This window comes from Crinia signifera, chromosome 6, assembly GCF_055691185.1.
Source record: "Crinia signifera chromosome 6, ASM5569118v1, whole genome shotgun sequence".
Taxonomy (NCBI): domain Eukaryota; kingdom Metazoa; phylum Chordata; class Amphibia; order Anura; family Myobatrachidae; genus Crinia; species Crinia signifera.
Window position 1 is genome coordinate 139,828,767 of NC_139222.1, and position 22,718 is coordinate 139,851,484.

A 22,718-nucleotide genomic window follows, 5' to 3' on the forward strand; every position below is an offset into this window, starting at 1 on the left:
GTTGCAAGTGAGATATGTGCACAACACTAAAAAAGATTTGTACACAAAACGGACTAGACTGCTACCGTTAGTAGTGTTCCAGTCCTGGTTCCAGTGTGTTCATGCCAGACAATACTCTAATTCACTCCCAAAATGGCACTTTATTCGCCAATACTGTATTATGGAAGCAGCCACCAGCCATCTGCAGCCTTGGATCTTATTCTGAGTCGGATGTTACTTCTGTTGCGGTATTACCACACATTGCATGTACACAAGCGGGTTTTCAATCAATTCTGATTTTGAAGGCACTGTCATATCTCCCTCTGCATGAACTGGGATTATATATTGGGAGGCAATTAGGCAGCAACATGTGTGCTAGTATCATGGAAGGGAGTGGCATAGGTATGTAATGAGTGAAATGCATGGAGATGGGAAGCCTGGTTCTGACAGACCTCTTTCACCTAGCATGGAGCTGCTGATACTAATGATGGTGGTTGTGGCAGTTAGCATACAATCAGTGGGAGCGCAATTTCCTGATTAAAGATGGATGCAATCTGGCATTAGCTGAATGGAATGTCACATTAGCGAGAAAAAAGTAAATCAGGCCACTGCTGCTTCACGCTAAACTGCATCCGAATCAGATTCTGTGTGAGCCAATCTGATCAGTTACTGGAGAAGCAGTGTGTGTGTGTGTGTGTGTGTGTGTTTGTCTAGATATATTATCTACAATGAAAACTAATAAAAACAATATTTCATCATCTGTGCTATGGCAATGTTAATGCACAAACAATGTTGGTAAAATCTGGGTAGAGACTGCTCTTGTGGAATAACCAATATGCAGGGGCAGCGATTAAATATTTAGCATGAAAGTATTGCAACTATAATGCTCACTGTAAAGGTGTGTACACACGGTCAGATGTGCCTTAAGATACTATCCACGATCCGATCAGATCGCATCGGAATCAGATCGCAAGGCACATCCGATTTGCATACAAGTCTGACTATATAGTGCAGATCTGCACTATATAGTCAAGGCAGACAAGACTTTCTGCCTTGCGATACGTGAACGCACATAGGGATCGGATTGGGATTGCATCTGCATCGTCGGAAGGCAAATAGTACCGTGTGTACACACTATGGCCCTTATTCACATTGGCGCGTACGCATGCGAATTCGCACGTTTCACCCTGCTACCCCCATTGCGCATGTGCAGCTAGCGCACTGCGCATGTGCAATGTAATTAAAAAATACTCGCAAGCAAACTTTCACGGAGATTTCTCCGTGCAAACGAGTGCATCGGTAGTAGGCGTGCAGCGGGCGTTAGCATGGGCGCGACCATTATAATGAGCAAAAGTGGGCGTACACATGGGCGTACACATGGGCGTTCACTATGAGTGGTGGGAGTGCTTTCGCATGAGTGCAAGAGGGATTGTTCCCCTCCAACGCAAAACTTTTCGCCAGCTCAAAGCAGGTTTTTAGTTTCGCACACCTTGCTCCTTGTAATGTGCTCATTCGTACGGAGCAAACACACGCACGAAATGGCTAAATCAATGGGTAAATCAATGGCACCTGCACACTATTGACACCAATACATGGTTGATTTCATGAGACAATTACCTCAACACAACTTCTGATTGCATACCACCAGCAATCAAGTGTTAGCAGATACAAACTTCTTCTGTTGCTAAAGTTATTTTGACCAAACCAATGCGCTAAAACCAAACAAATCCCACCCTTATAAATTTGCCTTATGTAACATACCACCACTATTGTCATTTCTACTCTGCTATATTTAGCATGTTGCCCCTGTCAACATTAGTCGACATGTGTCACCTCACATGCAACATAGATATCAGATACTTCCTTTACAACACAACACATGTGCATCCTAGTATTTGGTTTGCTAACATTTGGGGAGTAGAGCATGTTCGTTAGCAGCTTGAGGTGAGTGTGCGTGCGCAAATGTGTGGGTGCGTGCGACCAGTTACACGTACGCGCAATGATAGACCACCCCCCTTCTTAGTATGGTTGCGTGCGAATGATTTCGCAAGCACTGTAGGCGTGCCTTCGCCCGATGCGTGCGTGTGGTTTTTTCCGTAAGAGTGCTTGCGAATGTGCATGCGAGCGCATGAACCTAAATGAGGGCCTATAAGTATATAGAGCATACTACTGGTATATTCATGTGTCGGGCTGTAGTGTAGACTGCTTGCACAGGGAGAAATATTTCTAAAATGTAGTTGTTTACCTGAATAATCATGTGTTGTGACAATGCTAGTATAATAATGTGGGCACACTGCTGGAAGTATCATTACATCAAGGGAATTTTTAAGATATTAGGAATACCATATCCATTCACTTCTCACCCAGGGACTTTACATGGCATTTCTTCATCTGTTCCACTTTGGGAATCTCCACTCTCTCTTTGGTGATAGTATTTGCTGATGAACATGGGGCACAACTGTCCTGGCTCCTAGCCACAAGGGTACCCACGTAGCAAAAAAAAAAATAGAAGTTAAATTAAAGTAAATGGTGATGGACAACTGTGGTTTATATACATTTCAATATTTTTTATACTGGATTAGTTCATGTTTAGTGTTTCTGCCTCACTGTGGCATACTATGAACTGAGGGCACTACTATGGGGCATAAAAAGAATAAGGGCACTGATATGGTTCACAAAATGATCAAGTGCACTACTGTGGGGCATAAACATACCTAGGACACTACTAAAGGGAAAAATAAGCAACTGTTACAGATAGTTGCCTCTTCAGAAGCATTGGAGTGAGGGCCCCTTCAAAATGTTGCTTTGGGGTTCACAGAGCACTGGGTTTGACCCTGGGGGTTGATAATTAATGTCTATGGCTAGTGACGTCAATTATGCATTGCTTCACGAATAGAGCATCCCAAAAGGGGAGCGTGATATTATTGGAAGGGGCATAATCTTATTGCATGGCCCAGTTTTAGATGACTTTAGATGCATGCCCAGAAAACATTCTCTAATATTCACCACAAGATTGTTTTACTCCATTCTACTCCATTACTTTGCAGGCTGTACTAAGAGGGTTATTCTGGTTTGTTCGGTCCCCCTTGCTTTCGATTTATGCGAACGCCCATGGGAACGCCCACCTTTTCATGGGCGTTCCAATGAAAACTCTGGGCGTCCCCATGCTAATGTGCCCTTGATGCACATGCGGGGGGGGGGGGGGGGGGGCGGGTAGCTGACATCAGTGGATGTACAGGACGCCCACAGATCTAAGACACCACAGAGGTGTCTTAGATCTGCAAGCGCTTGCAAAATCATTTGATGGTCTGCGACCATAGAATGATTTTGTCCCCACAGGCAAGGCTGAGAATGGATGTTTATGCAAAACATCTATTCGCATGCCTGTGGGGGAATGGGGCGGGTGGCCGGTCAGGCAAAATTCACAGCTTTGCAAGTAAACCAGTATAAGGTCCTAAGTGTCATGTTCCTGGTGCATCTGCTCCTGCCAGCTGGAGGTGCATTTTCTACCTGTACAGAGCTGAACGCATTTTGCTTCTGTGGCTAACTCAGCGTAGGATGAAAAATGTACCTTTTATTCCACCCATATTTTGAAATTATGCTTAGGTTCAACTCTGAAATAAGGTTCACAGGGGGAGATGTACCAAATTTTGGAGGAAGATGAAGTATAAATCAGCTTCTATCTATGCTTGAAAAATGTCAGGAGCTGATTGGTACTTTATCTCTCTCCAATCATTGTGTGATCAGCCTGGTTTATTGCATAGTGTTAATAAACAGTTGATCATTTTGCAAATAAATCAGAGAAATCTTGTCCACAAACACATACCTGCAATTATCCGGATGGTCAAAACCGAACATCTCTGCTTTGATCTCCTGCTATCAACCAGTGTCTGTAAATTCTCAATAATCACACCATATGTCCAGGAGTAAATTGCGGGTTGTGTGTGGTTAAACCTGACTTTCTTTCCACTTGGTGGCTGTAAAGAGAAATTGGCTGATTTATTTAAAATAAAAAGTGTTTTCACCCATATTAGAGCCTTCCTCTAACCAAATAATTAGTCATATTGTTGGCCTGATCAAACAAATTGGACAGTATCTACCTAGCTTAAGAAGTTGCCACAATACTTTGTAGACAACCATTTGGGTACCATTAACGACAATCAGTTACAACATTTCATGTTGTAGGCAATTTGTGCGTGACCTGTCTGCAAAGATAAAGGTTTTGATACATAAACTTTACTATATTGTAGATAGAGATTTAGACAACACCACTACCCCAAGTCTTTCACCTTGCTAACTTCATAGCAGTGACAAGGAAAAGCAGCAAACACCACTAGATATGCCACCCAATCAGAGGCAGAGTTAGACCTCCATGGGGCCCTAAGCAAGATACCCGATTGGGGCCCTTCTCAACCAATCCATAGCGCTATATTTTTGGTGCTGATTTAAGCTGGTATTGATAGAGTACCTTGGTGCATGCACAGTCTATCGATATCAATGCTTTGTTGTGTGAACAGCGGCATTGCGTACAAAGCGGAATCAGGTTCTAGGTCTTTTGGAAGTAGGCTTCATACCGGTGTAACATTTAAAGTAAACTGACTGGCCAGATACGGTCAATGAAATAATGGTGTGTGTCCAAATATTTTTTATCCTATCAAAGAACATCAAAGGGACTTTTGGAGTGTGAGCAAGGCAATGTGATGTCATGACATCTTGCGGTAGTCGCTCAGTGCTCCTTTGGAAATGTTTTGGACAACCAGACTGTGCTAGAAACACCACAGCAGAGAGTAACACTTCAGGCAGGAAAGTGGAACTGCACAGGTTTTGAAACGTGCAGGGTGCTAGAATGATCACCACGTAACATGAATAAGGAACACTACTATCTGGTGTAATGTGAACTACTAGGTGGTGTAATATAAAGCAGGGGCACTATGTGCAGTATAATATGAACAATATTTAGCTACTGTGTGGCGTAGTTTGAATTGGGGGTACCACACCCCTTTATAGTGGATGGAGTGCCCTATCCCCTTATTAAAGAAATGAAGGAGGGTACAAATTTATATTTTGCAGGGAGGTGCCGACAACTCTAGCATTGGCCCTGCTTATATGGCATGTACTGTACAAGCAGATGTGAAGTTAGACATCATCTTTAATCTACAGTGTTGATAGTTAAATGGAAGCCCCAGTCAGGGATCAAGTTTAATTTCCTGATCTACAAATACTAGTGTGCAGTGTGACTTGTCGACAGTCATCATATGTACGCAGATGAGATGTCAATATGATAAAATGTACCTGGTGGCAGAGGTGTAATTCCCAGGGGTAATGGAGACTCCAATATCCAGGCTCTGAGCTCTGAAGGGGCACTTGCATATACGGCAGCATCTGTGTGGATCATAATGGGATACAACTATGACCACTGCACTTCCAACAGATCTCTGTAGCACACTGGCAGTTAATCGGCTCTGTCCCAGGAACCCTACTAACACCTGGAATAGGGGAGAGTGTGGCCCTAGCCCGGTAGAGCAGAGTCAGTGCTGCCAGCAAGGAACAGTGCACCCGCCACTGCTGCTGGACTGACACTGACTCACCAGCCTTTTTTTTGGTGGTGGGAAAGGGGGGGGGGGGGGGGCAAACCTCAATTTGCCTCTGGCCAACCAATTTGCCTCTGGCCAACTTACGCCTCTGATCCAAACTCCACCGTTCCTTTGTCAAGAATGAAACTCGTGACCTCAGAGCTGCAAGGAATTAATGCAAACCGCTTCTGCCTGACAAACAGCAGGTGTAATAAAAACACCAAATTTAAACTTAACCCAATTGCATTGGCTTTTGACATTTGATTTGGTGCATAATGTAAAGCTCATGCTATAACAGTAAAAACTCAATCCAGAAACACAATATACCTGACTGGTTTGAATCCCGCACTTCAACTCCGATTTGGTGACCATACCCTTCTGCTGTGTATGTTATCAGTGTCGTCCAGCTTGCTGAAGGGTGTTCCCTCCTCGAGCTCCTTGCTGCAAACTTGATAGCAAAACAAGTTATACTATGTGACTATTTGTTAAACGGTTTTGTTAAACACAGTTTCTTTAATTACTCCATACATAGTCCTGTAAGTTACACTATTGTTCTAGCTATCCTTTCTCTAGACCATATCATAGTACACTAGATGACTTACTACTCCATATATTGTGTCCCTATAACTCCTATTACTACATATGCCTTCTTCATATAACTCCTATTATCATCTATGTTTATTTATTACCAGTCTCTTATACAGCGCACACATATTCCGCAGCGCTTTACAGAGAATATTTGACCATTCACATCAGTCCCTGCCTATTGATCTGCTGAGAGAGGAAGGGGGTCCTTCATATGCCCCTGGCCAGAGTGTGCACACACAAATCTGTGTTAACCCTGTAATGGGCCCTACATACATGCCGATGTGTGTAGGGCTTCCTAGCTATGCTAGGTCGGCCTCTGCTACAGCGCTGTTGCTCAGGGCACAGTGCTGACAGCCCACACACAGCACAAGCTGTCAGCACTGTGTGCTGAGCAAACTGACAGTGTCAGTGTTCTCCCATGAGAACACTGGAAATCAGCGAGATTGATAGTCACTGACCATCAATCTCAGCCAGCAACAGTGGTGCTCGGGGACGTGCATTGCTGTCACTATAACCCCTACACACACACACACACACACACCAATGTAGGGGCATTTTCTAAGCGCCTTTGGCAAACTTGGTAAAGTCGCTTAGAAAATGCCTTAATATCTGCATGTGTGTAGGGGGCATGAGGCTTATCAGATTCTGGACACTTAACCCAGAATCCATGGGATAACAGGGCCGGATGAAGCCTTGTAGGTGCGAGGGGCACTTAAGGCAAGGGGGCCCCGGTGGAAGGTGGTGGTGGTGGTGATGGTGGTATATTACATCATGCTTATCTCCTAGCATGACTCATTCTAGTTCCAGTTCTTGAAACCTTCTTCTCTTGTGTCTCACTCCATACTGTCCTGCTGGCATTCTGATTCTATTACTGCAGAGGGACAGCAAGTGATATCAGTGAGCTCTAGTTGGGGGGGAGGCCTGGCAACTGGGGGACTGGGGTACAGTATGCCCTGCGTCTCCCCCCTTAATCTGGCTATGTGGGTAAATGTACGCTAGCAGTTGGAAATTGTCTAGCGATTGGATATCTCTGGGTATTATATTCCTGGAGCTATACAGTAGGTGTGTGGTAAGCTATGCAGCTAAATGAATCTGCACCTTACAGTAGTTATTTATATATGAAGCAGTGATAACTACTTTCATCAGTTTTTTTGATGGAGAGAGGAGTTATCTTATTTATTGGATACTGAAGAGAATTCACTAATTCCTCAAGCAGAATTCAGGTTTTTGTCGGTTAACCTGTGTTCAAAGACTGCAGTGTCTGCGCTATTTATTCTAAGATGGCATTATCTATAACCTTCAGCATGGCAGCAAAACTGCGAGCGGGTTTGCATGACCCTCCATGGTGGTCATGTCTCACTGCTCATTCGTGAACAGGGACAATGGCTACATATGCGCATAGTAATGCCTGAGCCTCTGCAAAGGACTGGGGTTTATAGAAGCTCTAAATTGCTAAATGACAGCCAAAATCATTTCAAATCATTGTGATATGAAATGTTACATTTCCTGGACAAACGGCTAGTATTAATGGATAGACACCATAGAATTTAACTTATTATTCTGTTTTCTTGCTAAAGCATCAGCTTGACTGTGTGAATCATGGCTTATATTGCTGCAATAGGACTAAAGCAACATTTAATCTACTTAGGGGGAAATTTACTAAGAATACGAATACAAAAAAATCATATTTGTATTCTTAATACGAATGAATACGGCTGGTGTAGTCGTATTTTCATTCGTATTCCGTAGGACAATTTACTTATCAGTCGTATTTGACTCATTCATATTATCCGATGGTGTATTGATTCGTAATTTTTCTGATACAAATTCATACTTTACTCGTATTTTTAAATACAAATTTGTATTTTAAAATAACAATTCGTATTGATTTTGGCCTGCATGGATCAGTCAGATTCGTACAGGCTGAAGTGTAAAAAAAATGTAAAAATAAATAAATTATTTAAAAAAAAACGCGTGGGGTCTTCCCCCCCACGGGCATAACCTGCCCCAGGCTCAATGAGCCAGGCCTGGTTTTCAACAACTTTTAAAACCAGCCCCAGGCATCAGGGCAGGGCATGGTTCCCAAAATACAGGGAACCCCTACACCTTTTTGTCCCCCGTATTTTTGGAACAAGGTCCAGCTCAATGAGCCTGGGGCTGGTTATGCTCAGCAGGGGGGACCCCACACCATTTTCTTTAGAGCCTTTTTTTACACAAAATACCACATATCCTCAAATTCGCACATTTTCAGGACTAAAAATCGCACAATTTCATGACTAAAAATGCACCATATCGCACTTTTTTGCCACAAATGCACATCTCACTAAGGGCCTTATTCTGATCGGAGCGGCCAAACGTGCGTACGTTCGCCATTACCGCACGCTAGCCGTACGCGGCCGTTGGGGTTAAGTCCACCCACAAATCAGCCGCTTACGTACGGGCAGAAATACCGTAGAAGGGGAGTGGTGTACAAATGAGCGTACGGCAACGTACGCGGCCGGCCCAGCCCTTACACTCCGACAACTGGCGTACAACTGAGCGTACGGCGCCGTCTACGGCCGTCTCTCCTCCGTCTCCCCACCGACTTCTTGCGGAGATCTGAGCGTACGCCAGTTTGCACGGACGGGTCCCTATTGTTTTCAATGGAAAACTCAGCTTATGTCACCGCTCGTGAGAGTGAGCGTACGTCCGTGCACGCTGGCATACCCTTCACATATATGGACCTGCAAATCTTGCCTCTCAACTACTAATCTGACAATTGATTAATTAATCTATTTGTTATTCAATTATTGTTTTCTATTAACTCAATTGTCTACCTTAATAAAGACCTAATAAATCTACATTTGAACCCACATTACATGTATATTTGTGATGTTCTAATGTGGCATTTTAATCACTATCTATGTGTCCCCATATTGCTGTTACTTTTAAATCAAGTTATGTTGGTGTTTCTGTATATGTACTAAATTATGTACGTAATTACTTTGTCCAAAATGTGTAACATGTATACCTACCCTGATGTTATGTGTGATGTTTTAATCTAACAACATTAAACATTCATGCATTTTCACTATGTGTTATTTTACTCAAAAACACACACATTCACACATCAATCATTACCCCTCACCTCAAATTACAAGTATAACTTACAGTACACATCTGTATGTACCTACCCTTACACGCCCTCTAACATATTTATTATTAAAAACACAGGCAATTTCGAACAGTAATCCAACTTTTATTTTATACCCAAAAAAAAGGGGGGGGGATAAATAAAAAATTAAAGGCGGGCCGCCAGAAGCCCAAAAAGGAGCTGGAGGTAGATGAGGGTGAGCATTATTTCCCGCATTATTGCGGCCACCTCCTCCTGCTGCTGTTCAGTGTCTGTAATGAAGGGATAAAACAAAAAATTAATATACACAAATGTTTGTTGTATTTGTACATAATAAAAAGTTCAGAGTTATGTGTGAAGGCCACATACATTTAGAAACTACATTGAAGATGGGTCTGCTGTAAACACAGTACTAAAATAAAATATGTTAACACACACATACTGTACATAGTAAATAACATTAATTCAATTACTCCTTCATCAATGAATGTATGCTGTATCCCAATTGGTACTTTGGTTTTGGGGGACTCTCCTCTAACCTCACAATTAGCCTGTGCTATTTAAGGGTTATGACATTGTTGTGGCTTAAGCACTCCTTACTATTTTAAATTTAGTACATTGCTGTACAAATTATAGGCCTACAGCTATGTTTGTAAAGCATGCATCCGCATGGCCTCACACACTATTACCAAAACAATCTCTACATTTAAGTTGCACCAGTGGCAGATTAAGCCTTTGGGGGGCCCGGGGTACTTTAGAGCGGGGGGCCCCCTTGCACTTGTCATTACTGGCCGCACACTGCATGGGCGAATATTATACTGTCAAAACATAGAGTAAAGGCAGAATAAACTTGGTCAATGGTTACCTGCAGGGGATATATATATATATATATATATATATATATATATATAGACAGGGGGTTGGCGGCACTCGGAATAATAATAGACCCCATATATATACACACACCACATGAAAAGCCTGTGTTTGTCCCTCTGCCCCTTACTCTGGAGGAGACCTCACAGTCCTAGTGCTGCCTCTGATTAAAAACCCTCCTATGACTAAGCTGCTGCTGCTGTTCTCCATGGACCTGAGAAGCATGTAATGAGCTCCACCAATCAGAGCTCAGCACAAACTTCTCAGCCTCTGTCCTCTGGTGCAAAGTGTCATGGGACTTAGTCAACTCCCAGAAATGCACTGCACACTTGTGCAATCAGTGTGCCTTGGCTCCCGATGCTCAGCACCATAAATCATTGTCACATTGGCAGATAGGTGAAGCTGCAGCACTACCCCACCCATGCACAAAACATTTAGCTAAAAAAAAAAAAACATAACTTAAACATGTTATTTGTAAAAAATACATGACAACCACAGGGGGCCCCTAGCTAGAGGGGGGCCCAGGGGCACTGACCCCTTGCGCCTCCATTATAATCCGGCCCTGTGTTGCACATCATGCTGGGAACTGGAGTTACCCAACACCTGGAGCCACATAACTACCACACCACTAATGTCGGATATCTCATTGGATGTACTGTTATGTCAATTATTCAAGGGGTGAGGCATGGCCACACTCAAAAAAACCACCAAGGGGAGCCTTGTTCCTGGAGAAGGACAGGACACACCTCATGGTCGGCCTGCAGTGATATGTTGCAACTAATGTTGATGTTGGATACACATATGCGGTTGTTGTGATTGTTTATGTGTAGAAATGTGTAGGTCAACATTAGACACATTATTTACTTACGGCTACTTCAGCCATCCTGGTTGCCGTTGGTTGGCTGTGCAGTGGTTGTGGGGGTCAGGAGCAAGGTGGATGGTCCTGTAGTTTGGCCCGAGGTAGTGGGTGTGAGTGGGGAGTGGAGAGGTTTGGGCGTGGGTGGTGGAGAGGTGTAGGGGGGTTGGAAATGGGGTGGGGAGGGGGGGGGGGGGGGGTGGGGGGGGGGTTGTGGAGGGGGGGGGGGTTGTGGAGGGGGTGGGGGTTGTGGAGGGGGAAGGGGATGGGGAAATTGTGTGGGTCCAAACTGCACCCTGGGTCTCCTCTTCTTCCTCCTCCTCTTCTTCCTCCTCCTCTTCTTCTTCCTCCTCTTCTTCTTCCTCCTCCTCCTCCTCCTCCTCCTCCTCTTCCTCCTCCTCCTCTTCCTCTTCCTCTTCTTCCTCCTCCTCTTCCTCCTCCTCCTCGGCTGCCTGGTCCCGGGCTGCCTGCTCCCGGGCTTCAATGCGTGCCCTTGCCCGTGCTGAAATGTTCATGTTGATGGCATAGAAATCGAAGATTGGGTTTCATAAAAAAGGGGGAAAGAAAAATTCACATTAGTCATGCTCATAACCTTCAAAATTATCATTGCTGTGAAATTTCAGACATTTATCATGCAAACTATTTGATATCCTACACCCAAAAACTGATCAACTACTTAAACCCCCCCTATACACCCCCTATACACCCATATACCCCCCATATACACCCATATACACCCATATACCCCCATATACACCCATATACACCCATATACACCCATATACACCCATATACCCCCATATACACCCATATACACCCATATACACCCATATACCCCCATATACCCCCATATACACCCATATACACCCATATACACCCATATACACCCCCTATACACCCATATACACCCATATACCCCCATATACACCCATATACACCCATATACCCCAATATACACCCATATACACCCATATACACCCATATACCCCCATATACACCCATATACACCCATATACACCCATATACACCCATATACACCCCATATACACCCCCATACTCAGGAACATATTTATAAAAAGTACACAAAACATTGCTAAAAAACGCTGACATACTAGTAATCAAAACTTACATCGGGCAATATGGCGGCGAAGGCTGCTGAGTAAAACCGGCTGCCGCCGGCGCAGGTCTGACCAGCGCCGCTCAACCTGCCCCAGGCTTCTGCGGACGCCGGTCGTAGAGAAGATGAGGCGGCGGGCAGCAGTATACGCCCGCCGCTTGTCGGCATTACTGACATAAGGGCCCCTGGGCCCCAGGTGACGGTCCATCACTTCCACCAGGGCCAAAAGCTCTGACGTGGAAAAGGGCCTAGCTCTTGGACAAGTCATATTGGCAATGGCGCAGTTATTAATTGCAGGTACATATATCACTTTTGGTGCTTGCTGATTGGTCGAAAAAATTGTTTGTTTGGTATTAACTTTATTAATCCCTCTTACATTAACAAACTGGATGCGAATAGAAACTTACGCGGACCGTTCCGATATACACACACCACAACCAACAGCATGCATTCAATGAACAGAGAAGTACTGTATTTACAGTGTGCGGAAAATAATACACGCAACCCTCTACTTATAACTACGCTGCTTAAAGGGGGCACGATACACCGATATGCATGGAGAGGAGTACTGTATATACAGTAGGCGGAAAATAATACACGCAACCCTCTACTTATAACTACACTGCTTAAAGGGGGCACGATACACCGATATGCATGGAGAGGAGTACTGTATATACAGTAGGCGGAAAATAATACACGCAACCCTCTACTTATAACTACGCTGCCTAAAGGGCCACAATGCAACATGTTGCTGTATGACAATTGCATAGACATTACATATGCAAGGCAAGCATTATAACGTGATGTTTTGAAATGTGACTCACAAAGCATACACGAACTCCAACAGATACCAGCTGACAACACTCATCATTGGAATGACAGGTGCACACATTTCACGATGTAGCCCACATTGCTCCACAACCTGTGTATATACATATACGGGTGATTGATCAGGTGCATTGAGACCTGCGTAATTTAAGCGGCAATTATCGGCGGGAAATATCGGCGTAAATTTGCATCTACATTGCGGGAAAAAAATATACGCCCCCTTGTTCATGGCGGGAGATTAACATATAAATATTCAGTCAGATGCAGCCCACAATTGCTGCAAACATGTCTGACTCTGACGATTCAGCAGCAGAGGACGCTCTGCAGAGAGCACAAGCAGAATCCCTGCTTGAAGCATTACAGAAGAGGGAACAGGAGCGGAGAAGGAGGGCCCAAGAGAGGAGTCGCCTGCAAGATCAAGCGGGCCCCTCAGTAACAGGCCCTGGTGAACCTCCACCAGCTCCACAAGGGCCAAGCAACCAGCCAGAACAAGAGGTTGCATCTCTCCAAACAGGTGTGACCCAGCAGGTGCATGGTGAGAGAACTGGGGCCACCAGAAAACGTGCTGCAACATCTAGGGTGATGACTGAGCAGGATACCACCACCAGAAGGAGAAACCCTGCATTTGTAGAGGCCGAAATGCGAATTCTAGTGCCCAGGGCACGCGAATGGATTGAATTGGCAACCAGGAAGCCGGGTGCCAGTGCAAGGAGAAACCTTTGGGACAAGATCACAGAGGAAGTGAACCAGGTGTCACCAGTGGTCAGAACTTGGGACGCGGTGAAGAAAAGGTTAGTGTGTTTGTCAGGTCAATTTTTCAGCAGTCTCCAGCAGGAACTGAGGCCCTTATTCTAGTTCACTCTTTCTGCCCAAATATTTCTTAGATGGACAAAACCATGTGCACTGCAGGTGAGGCAGGTGTTACTTGTGCAGAGATAATCAGATTTGGGTGGGGTTTTACACCTGCCTCACCTGCAGTGCACATGGTTTTGTCCATCAAAGAAATATTTGGCCACACATGGCAAAAAAACATAACATCACCCACACTAGGAAATGTCACGTAGCTAGGGGTACCACCTAGTCCCTTTAATTCCGGACACATATTAATTACACAGGTTCTGTGGCTGGCTGACTTCAAGACTCCACTTCACCTAATTTTAAACTGCCACAGAACCTGTGTAAGTAACATGTGTCCGGAATTAAAGGGACTAGGTGGTAACCCTACACGTAGCACAGTGGTGCACATATCTCATGGTGATATTTGTATTTTTAAACTTGTAGGTGGACTGACTTCAAAAGTGCCCTGAAGAGGAAGATGACTGACCGGTACAACCACAGCATGTCCACCGGGAGCGGTCCTATGCCTGACCATTTGGAGTATACCCCCCTGGAGCTGGACTCCTGTGACGTCATCGATGTGGGGGAGATCAGGGGGATCTCCAATATGGACAGTGAGCTCCCGGCGGAGGTCTTTGCTGCTGCTTTTGATGGTAAGTCACAGTAATGCATTGTATTTAGAAAGATATTTTTTATTGCGTATGTGATGGTGACATTGTTTTCAATTCTTATCCTAGCAGAAGCAGAAAGTCAGGATGTACCGGCAGCATCTTCCTCTGCAGAGCCACAGGTGGAGCAGGTGGTCCAGCCTCCAGCAAGACGTCGCCCCCAGCCCCAGCCACAGGAGACATTGAGTGAGAGCCTGTTGGTGACGCTGGACAGGATCGAGCAGCAAGGGGTGGATGCTGCGATCCGTCAGCAGCAGGTGGCGGATTTTCTGGCGGAGTGGAAGGCCACAAACCAGCTGCAGGTTGAGGCGTTGAACCGCATTAATGAAACTCTGGCGGCTGGCATGCTAAGCATTGGCCAACACCTCAGCCGCCAGAATGAACTTATTGCGGAGCAGCTGTCCACCGCCAGGTCCCTAAGGGACAATCCCCCATCTGCTGCCCCACCCCAAGCTGCTCCCCAACCTTCCACCTCGGCTGACCCTCCTGTGTCGACTAGGGGAAGACGCCGAAAGCCAGCTGACCCAAAGGCCCCTGTCCCCAAGGCCCCATCTAAAAGGGGCAAAAAAGGGCCCAAATGAGACCTGGTTCACTTCCTCTGTGGTTGGAGGCCAAAGGTTTAAATTGCACTGGACATCCGCTTCCTGAGTTGCCCATCGATCCATTTGCGTGCCATGGGCATGAAAGTTCGTATTTTGACCTCTACAAATGCAGGATATTTTTTTTTGGTGGTGTGTATCTTGCTTAGTATTCACCCTGGTTGTTGCAGTACGTATTCTGGTGTCCCCATTTCTTTCACCATTGCATTTGCAGGGTAACACATGTTTGGAGATATGCAACCTCTTGTTCTGGCTGTTTTATTATTTGTGTGTCTATTTTATTTGTTTATTTGATTTCTCACATTAAAGTGTCAAGCTGTGATGCTGAACAGCAAATAAATTTATTTTACAAATTAAAACAAAATTGTGGTATGTGTAATTTCTTGTGTGAAACAAATACTAGATTTATGTGTACTTACTGACCAGGGTATTTTTGAACATTTGTTGAAGTGTGGTGGAAGTTTCCCATGTGTAACCCTCTCCATGGCCATTCCCATGTTCCTATCCAACTTTTCCCTGCTAATTAGTTTGTGTCAGCACATGTGCAGAGCAACTTAATAGGTGAGAAAGCAGTTTGTGTGCAGGTGAGGTAGCTCCTACAGTAGTAGGTAAAAGCAGGTCCAGAACAATGCTTTCCTCATGGAGTGGGTGAGGCAGACAAACAAGGGTGAAAAGGTAAATTTCTGTAGGAATGCATATGTGTCCTCCCTAAAAAAAGATGTGTGAATGGGCCAAACATGATAAATTAGCTTGTGAACAAACATGCATAACTTTTTAAATATATATGATTTGACAGTGTCATAATCAGATGTAGGAATCCTTTGTTAGAGAGATGAGAGTGCAATAATGTGATTGGTGGCATCTTACATCCAGAGTGTAGTCAAATCCAAATCATAGCAGATGAGATAGTGGTACAGGTCATTATTTTGGGTACTATACAAAGATTGTGTGGAAAATAGTGGTCATGGGCTTAAAACATTGCTGAAACATCCTTTGTAGGTGTTAGATGTGGTTTATGTTATTGTATCCTAAATACAAAACCTATGTTAGTATTAGAGTGAACACGTTGACACATGTCGACTTGTGTAGATTGAGTGTGCTACTGCGTAAAGTCTATGAAAGCAGGTAGTGAATGTGTCTGTTTAGCAAATACCTACCTTAGCGTATAAAAAGATTCTTACCTTAAATTAAACAAACCTTTAAATGTGGAGAAGTATAGAAACATAAGCTTCCAATGTGTTTGCGTGCTGCATGTGTGGCTTGCAGGCAGTGAAAACATGGTTTGTAGTTAATAGACTGCAGCATTGCTTATTACATTCAGGTGTATGTGTTTGAGTAGTAATCAGCGTTAATTAGCCAACTCAGGCGCACGCTGGCATGCGGTATCTGTAGGGGTGGTTTTAGCTGGCGGTTGGCGGCCGCCTGTTTGGTGTCCGAAACGAACGGTGCCTTAGTCGATCGTGCGGTAGTAGCACCGCTCATTTCTGGTGCACACCCCCGTGTACGCCCATATTTACGCCCATTTTCCCTCATTATTTCGGCCGCTCCCATCAACACGCCCCTATGCCGCCCCATTACCCGTACGCTCGCGTACAGGTTTTTTCGCACGTTGAGACACCGGCCGTAAGCGTTGTGGAGTGTTCGCGCCGGCGCATTAGCGTATCTGCACATGCGCAGATCGTAAAAAACCCCGGGACGTACGCGTACGGCCCGGACGCTCCAAGCAGAATAAGGCCCTTAATATGCAAATTATCGGAAAAAAATGCAATTTAAAAAAGTGTGATATGGTGCAATTTCGGAAAATGCTATTTTTTTCTTCACAGTCCATTAAATCTCAGCCCAGGTATCTCATAGCCCACACTGAAATAGTCTGTGAATGCAAACCTTGTGCCATATTTGAAGCTGAGAAGTGTGTATGTGTGCACACATTTCTGATTTTGATCAGCTGGGGGTTATTTTCTGACGTTTTCCTCACGTGTAAAATTCTAAGATGTGAAATACACTTCCAAATCAAGGTGTATTTTTTTGGCGTATTTTTTTACGATTCGTATGCCTTTACGATTTGTATTCATAATTTTTACAAATACGAATTACTAGTAAATGACTAAAGTGCGTTGTTTTCATGTTAAAAATAGGCGTATGCTATCTATGTCGTATTCATTCGAATTCGTACTCAAAAATACGGATACGCCATGTATACACCATGAATACAAATACACATCACCGTATTTTCAGGATAGTAAATCCTGAAAATACGAATACGCATAAGGAAATCGTATTTTGCTGTACCAAATTCGATTTTTTTATCCGATTTTACCTTAGTAAATTCCCCCCTTAATGTCAAGAACTATACAAAGACCTTCTTTAAAGTCTATAATAATGGCCCTTATTCAGATCTGATTTGAACAAATTTGTTCTCAAAATAGGCGAAACCATGTGCACTGCAGGCGGGGCAGATGTAACATGTATAGAGAGAGTTAGATTTGTGTGAATTATTTTGTTTCTGTGCAGGGCAAATACTGGCTGCATTATTTTTACACTGCAATTTAGATTTCAGTTTCAACACACCCCACCCAAATTTAACTCTCTCTACACATGTTACATCTGCCCCACCTGCAGTGCACATGGTTTTGTCCATTTTGAGAACATATTAGTACTGCGATCAGATCTGAATATGGGCCAATGTGTAAACATATGTAATACAATTCAACTTTGTCTAAAACTCCTACATAAAACCTCTCCTTATAACTGTGTCTATTCCTATAAATACCCTCTCATATCAACTACTATTATTCCATTGTCATTAACTACTCCTACTCCTACCACAGGTTCCATCACTCACATTCACATCATTTGAAGTACATTCCATCAGAACTTACACTCCTTTCTCGCTGCGTGTTGCAGCTATCTATCGCCCACCTGGGCAGCCAACACGATTTCTGGAAGATTTTTCTGCCTGGCTCCCTCACTTCCTTTCTGCTGACATCTCAACCATCATCATGGGTGACTTCAACATTGCTATTGATTGCCCAAAATCTGCTGCTCATGCCTCCAAACTACTCTCTCTAACCTCCTCTCTCGGCCTCTCCCAATGGACTGACTCCTCTACTCATCGGGATGGCCACTGTCTTGATCTGATATTCACTAAGCTGTGCTCAGTGTCGGAATTCACCAATTCTCCTTTCCCTCTCTCAGATCACAACCTTATCACCTGCATGCTGTCCTCTAGTACTTCTAACCCAAAAGCACAGAAATCCTTTAATCCACCTCAAGCCCGCAGAAATATTAATGATATTAATTTTCAAGTACTCTCCTCCTCACTGCAACAACAGCTTGCTCCTATTTCTGCATTCACTACTCCTGAGATGGCGGTATCACACCTAAACCTAACCCTCAAAACAGCCCTGGATGAAGTGGCTCCAGTTACCCACCACACTCCACGTAGGCCTAGACGCCAACCGTGGCACTCTAAATTAACGAGACACCTACAAAATATCTCACGCAAAGCTGAGCGTAAATGGCGTAAATCTCACAGTCCAATGGATTTCTTTACATATAAGAATATCTACCAGTACTATAGTTATGCCCTGGAAACTGCCAAACAAACATATTTCCAAACTCTCATTTCTGCTCAAGCTTCTAACCCAAAACGACTTTTTAATACATTTAAATCCCTTCTCAACCCTCCCTCACCCAAGCCACCAACCACTATACATGCACAAGATCTTGCCTCCTACTTCAGGGATAAGATTGACAAGATCAGAGATGAATTGGTATGCTCCAACTCAGTTGGTGATATGCTCAATTCCATACCTGAGCCCTCTGAAGCATTTGCTTCATTTGATCCCACAAATGAAGATGAAGTATCTGCACTTTTCTCTGCCTCCCACTCTACTACCTCTCCTCTTGACCCTATACCCTCGCAAATAAGTAAATCTCTGTCTCCTGTGCTCATTCCAATCTTAACTAAAATCTGTAACCTCTCTTTCTCTACTGGTGTCTTTCCTTCATTGTTCAAACAAGCAGTTATTACTCCGATTCTGAAAAAACAGAATTCGGATCCAAGCTCTCTCTCAAACTACCGTCCCATTTCTCAACTTCCATGCACCTCCAAACTACTTGAAAGACTTGCTTATACTCGCCTCACACACTTTCTTAACTCGCACAACTTAATGGACCCGCATCAGTCAGGCTTTCGTGCCCAACACTCCACAGAGACAGCACTGACTAAAGTTGTGAATGATCTGGTCACTGCTAAGTCTAAAGGCCACTACTCACTACTAATTCTTCTAGATCTCTCTGCTGCTTTTGACACTGTTGACCACACACTTCTCATACAAACACTACAATCCATAGGTCTTAAAGACACAGCCCTCTCTTGGTTCTCATCCTACCTCTCTAACCGCTCCTTTAGTGTTCGTTTCTCTGATTCTACCTCCTCTTCGCTACCTCTTTCAGTTGGAGTACCTCAGGGTTCAGTTTTAGGTCCCCTGCTTTTCTCAATCTATACCTCATCTCTTGGCAAACTAATCAGCTCCTTTGGATTTCAGTATCATCTGTATGCGGATGATACTCAGCTCTACCTATCCTCCCCGGACCTGTCGCCATCTGTATTGAAGCGTGTCTCTGAATGCCTTTCTGCTGTTTCATCCTGGATGTCATCTCGCCACCTCAAACTTAATATCTCAAAAACAGAATTAATTATATTTCCGCCAATAAATAGTAGTTACCAACCTGATATCTCTATCACTGTTGAGAAGATGACAATCACTCCTACCTCTCAAGCTCGCTGCCTAGGTGTTATCCTTGACTCAGAACTTTCCTTTGTACCCCACATTCAATCTGTCTCAAAATCATGCCACATGCACCTAAAAAACATATTTAAAATTCGCCCTTACCTTACACAAGACACTGCAAAAACTCTAATCCATGCTCTCATCATCTCACGCATTGATTATTGTAATAGTCTCCTTATTGGCCTTCCCCAATACAGACTCTCACCACTACAGTCCATTATGAATGCAGCTGCAAGGCTAATCTTCCTAGCCAGACGTTCATCGTCTGCAAAGCTACTCTGTCAGTCACTTCATTGGTTACCTGTATTCTACCGTATTCAATACAAAATTATTTTACTTACACACAAAGCCATAAACCAAACTACACCAACATACATATCCTCTCTTATCTCAAAATATCATCCAACACGACCTCTACGCTCCTCCCAAGATCTCCGTCTCTCATCCACACTCATTACCCGCTCCCATTCCCGACTGCAGGACTTTCTTCGGGCTGCACCCACTCTGTGGAATGCCCTCCCAAGCACAATAAGACTCTCCTCCAGTCTCCAAACCTATAAGCGTTCCCTGAAGACTCATCTCTTCAGGCAAGCTTATCAAATTCCAGAACCAGTCATAGAACCTTGCGTTCTGGTGGAATCGATGCAATAAAGAATACAGTATCTATACTTATGTATCAATGCCTATTTCCCTATAGATTGTAAGCTTGCGAGCAGGGCCCTCCTACATTTTGACTGTCTGTAAATACCCTGTTTTGTTGTTTCACTGTCTGCTATTGTAAAGCGCAACGGAATATGCTGCGCTATATAAGAAACTGTTAATAAATAAATAAATAATAAAATACTCAATAAAACCTCTCACTTCTATAATGCCTCTAAATGCTCCATATTAGCTCTCCTTATAATCCATCCTATTACTCCACACAGCCTCTCCATGTAACGATGGTTCTGATTCTGGTTGACTCGTAAAAGCAGGGGTATTTCGCTGCTCTGCGAGCCAATTTATGCCGGCCGCCAGGCGTGCGAATGCCTGCCCCTGCTGGATGACGAATGTCCCCGCAGGCCTGCAAATGGATGTTACGCATAAACATCCATTCGCAGGCTTGCGTGGGGGCCCGAAATCATTTGATGGTCGCCGACCATGGAATGATTTCCGAAGCACTCGCTAATCTAAGTCACTATCTGGTGCCTTAGATTAGCGGCGCCGAGCTCCGAAAATATCCGGGCATCCAGTGTCATCAGCCCCTGCCCGCGGAATGCAGGAAGTCACCCCCGTTCCCATGGGGATGCCAGCGTTTTCTTGGGACTCACAAAAAATGCAGGGCATTTGCATGCAAACGCTCCCTGCCCACCTCCTGCGTGTCCACCCGCTGCGTGCGCTCGGAGACTATACAAGTCTCCGAGGGCGCCCATGGTTCAGACCAGCACATGCGCAAAAGTGATTATGTGCATGTGCAGGCAGTAAACATCTGTCGCTGTTGAGAATTTATAGCGACCAGATCCAAATGACCCTCTAAGGGTATGGGTCATTGGGTCAACCCATATTAAGTCGACATGCATTGGGTCGACCACTGAAGGTCAACATGGCTTTGGTTAACACGCATTAGGTCGACAATAGGAAGGTCGACAGTCAAAACGTAAACATGAGTTTTTCATGTTTTTTGTCCCAGTTTTGTCACGTGTCAACATGGACACCATCAAAGTGTACCGCTGTGCTCGCTTCGGGCACAGTGCCTCGCTGCGATCAGTGGATGGTAGGGCATGAAATACCGGCTAATATACAGGCTAAAAAAAACGTGAAGAACTAATGTCGACCTTTTGACTGTCAACCTTTCCATTTTCGACCTAATGCTTGTATCGACGTTCCAACCCTGTCGACCTTCAGTGGCCGACCCAATGCATGTTGATGTAATGACTGTATACTGTCACTAAGTCCTCCTGTTAATACTGGTATACAAAATCTACAGTATTTAGGTTAACAGTCAATAGGTTGACACCAAATGGTCGACCTGCACATAAGGTCGACAGTGGTGATAGATAGTTGACAGGTACAAAAGCTTAACGGTCAAAGGATTGACAGGTTTTTCCATTTTGGGGGGTCAATTCTTGTACTAGTAAAGACACATACCCTTTATATATTCATTTATTAACAGTTTCTTATATAGCGCAGCATATTCCATTGCGCTTTACAATACCTTGCACATTCCCTTTGCTTGCCATGCTTCAGGCAAGGTGACTCACTCCTCTCACCACAAGTGACTATTCTCAGTAATAGTCCATGTTCATAATAAATCAAGCAAATGCTGAGAAACCAGGTAGAACCCCCTAACAAAAATGTGTTGACAATTTGAGTGTCAATCATTCACATGTCGACCTTTTGAACACATTGACCTTTTGAACCCGTCGACCTTGAGCACTGTCAACATTTGATATTTCTACTATTTGTACCTGTCAACCTAATACATGTCGACTATGTGGTGTCAACCTATCAGCTGTCGACCTAGATAATATTTATCATTCGGATACCTTTTAAGCCATATTACCTCTCTATAATACCTCTTATTAATAAATGCAACCCCTAAATTACAACATGAATTCCAAACAAATCTGTAGTTAATAATAATAAACATACATATATAATTTTATTTCATATTTTTAATAAGTGGTTATAATCATAAACCCTCTTATTGCAAATGTATGAATGCATACATTCCCCGGCACAGAGGAGAGACTAAAGTTCCGATTATTTCCTATTGGTCACACTTATCTAAATGTAACATTCATCATTCATGAAACAGTCTTTTCATCCTCAATGTATTGTAAGGTTTTGTTTGTTCCCCACCCCCCTTTCTTCCCATCACTAACCTGAGCTGCCTCTCTCACTATCTCCTCC

The 22,718-nt window shown here is 44.0% G+C and overlaps 1 protein-coding gene across 3 annotated transcripts in view; it reads right to left on the minus strand.

The window, feature by feature from the left end:
• Positions 1–22,706, minus strand: part of SLC4A1 (solute carrier family 4 member 1 (Diego blood group)) — an 83,433-nt gene extending 60,727 nt beyond the window's left edge. Inside the window, exons 1-4 of one of the 3 annotated variants that reach the window (XM_083147411.1) lie at positions 22,691–22,706; positions 5,880–6,000; positions 3,806–3,956; positions 2,343–2,449 (exon numbers count right to left, since the gene is read on the minus strand). The gene's annotated coding sequence lies outside the window, so the exon portion shown is untranslated. Of the gene's footprint in view, positions 1–2,342; positions 2,450–3,805; positions 3,957–5,271; positions 5,362–5,879; positions 6,001–22,690 lie in introns of those variants that run through there. The other 2 variants (XM_083147412.1, XM_083147413.1) reach the window with 2 other exon arrangements.
• Between the last annotated feature and the right edge of the window lie 12 nt (positions 22,707–22,718).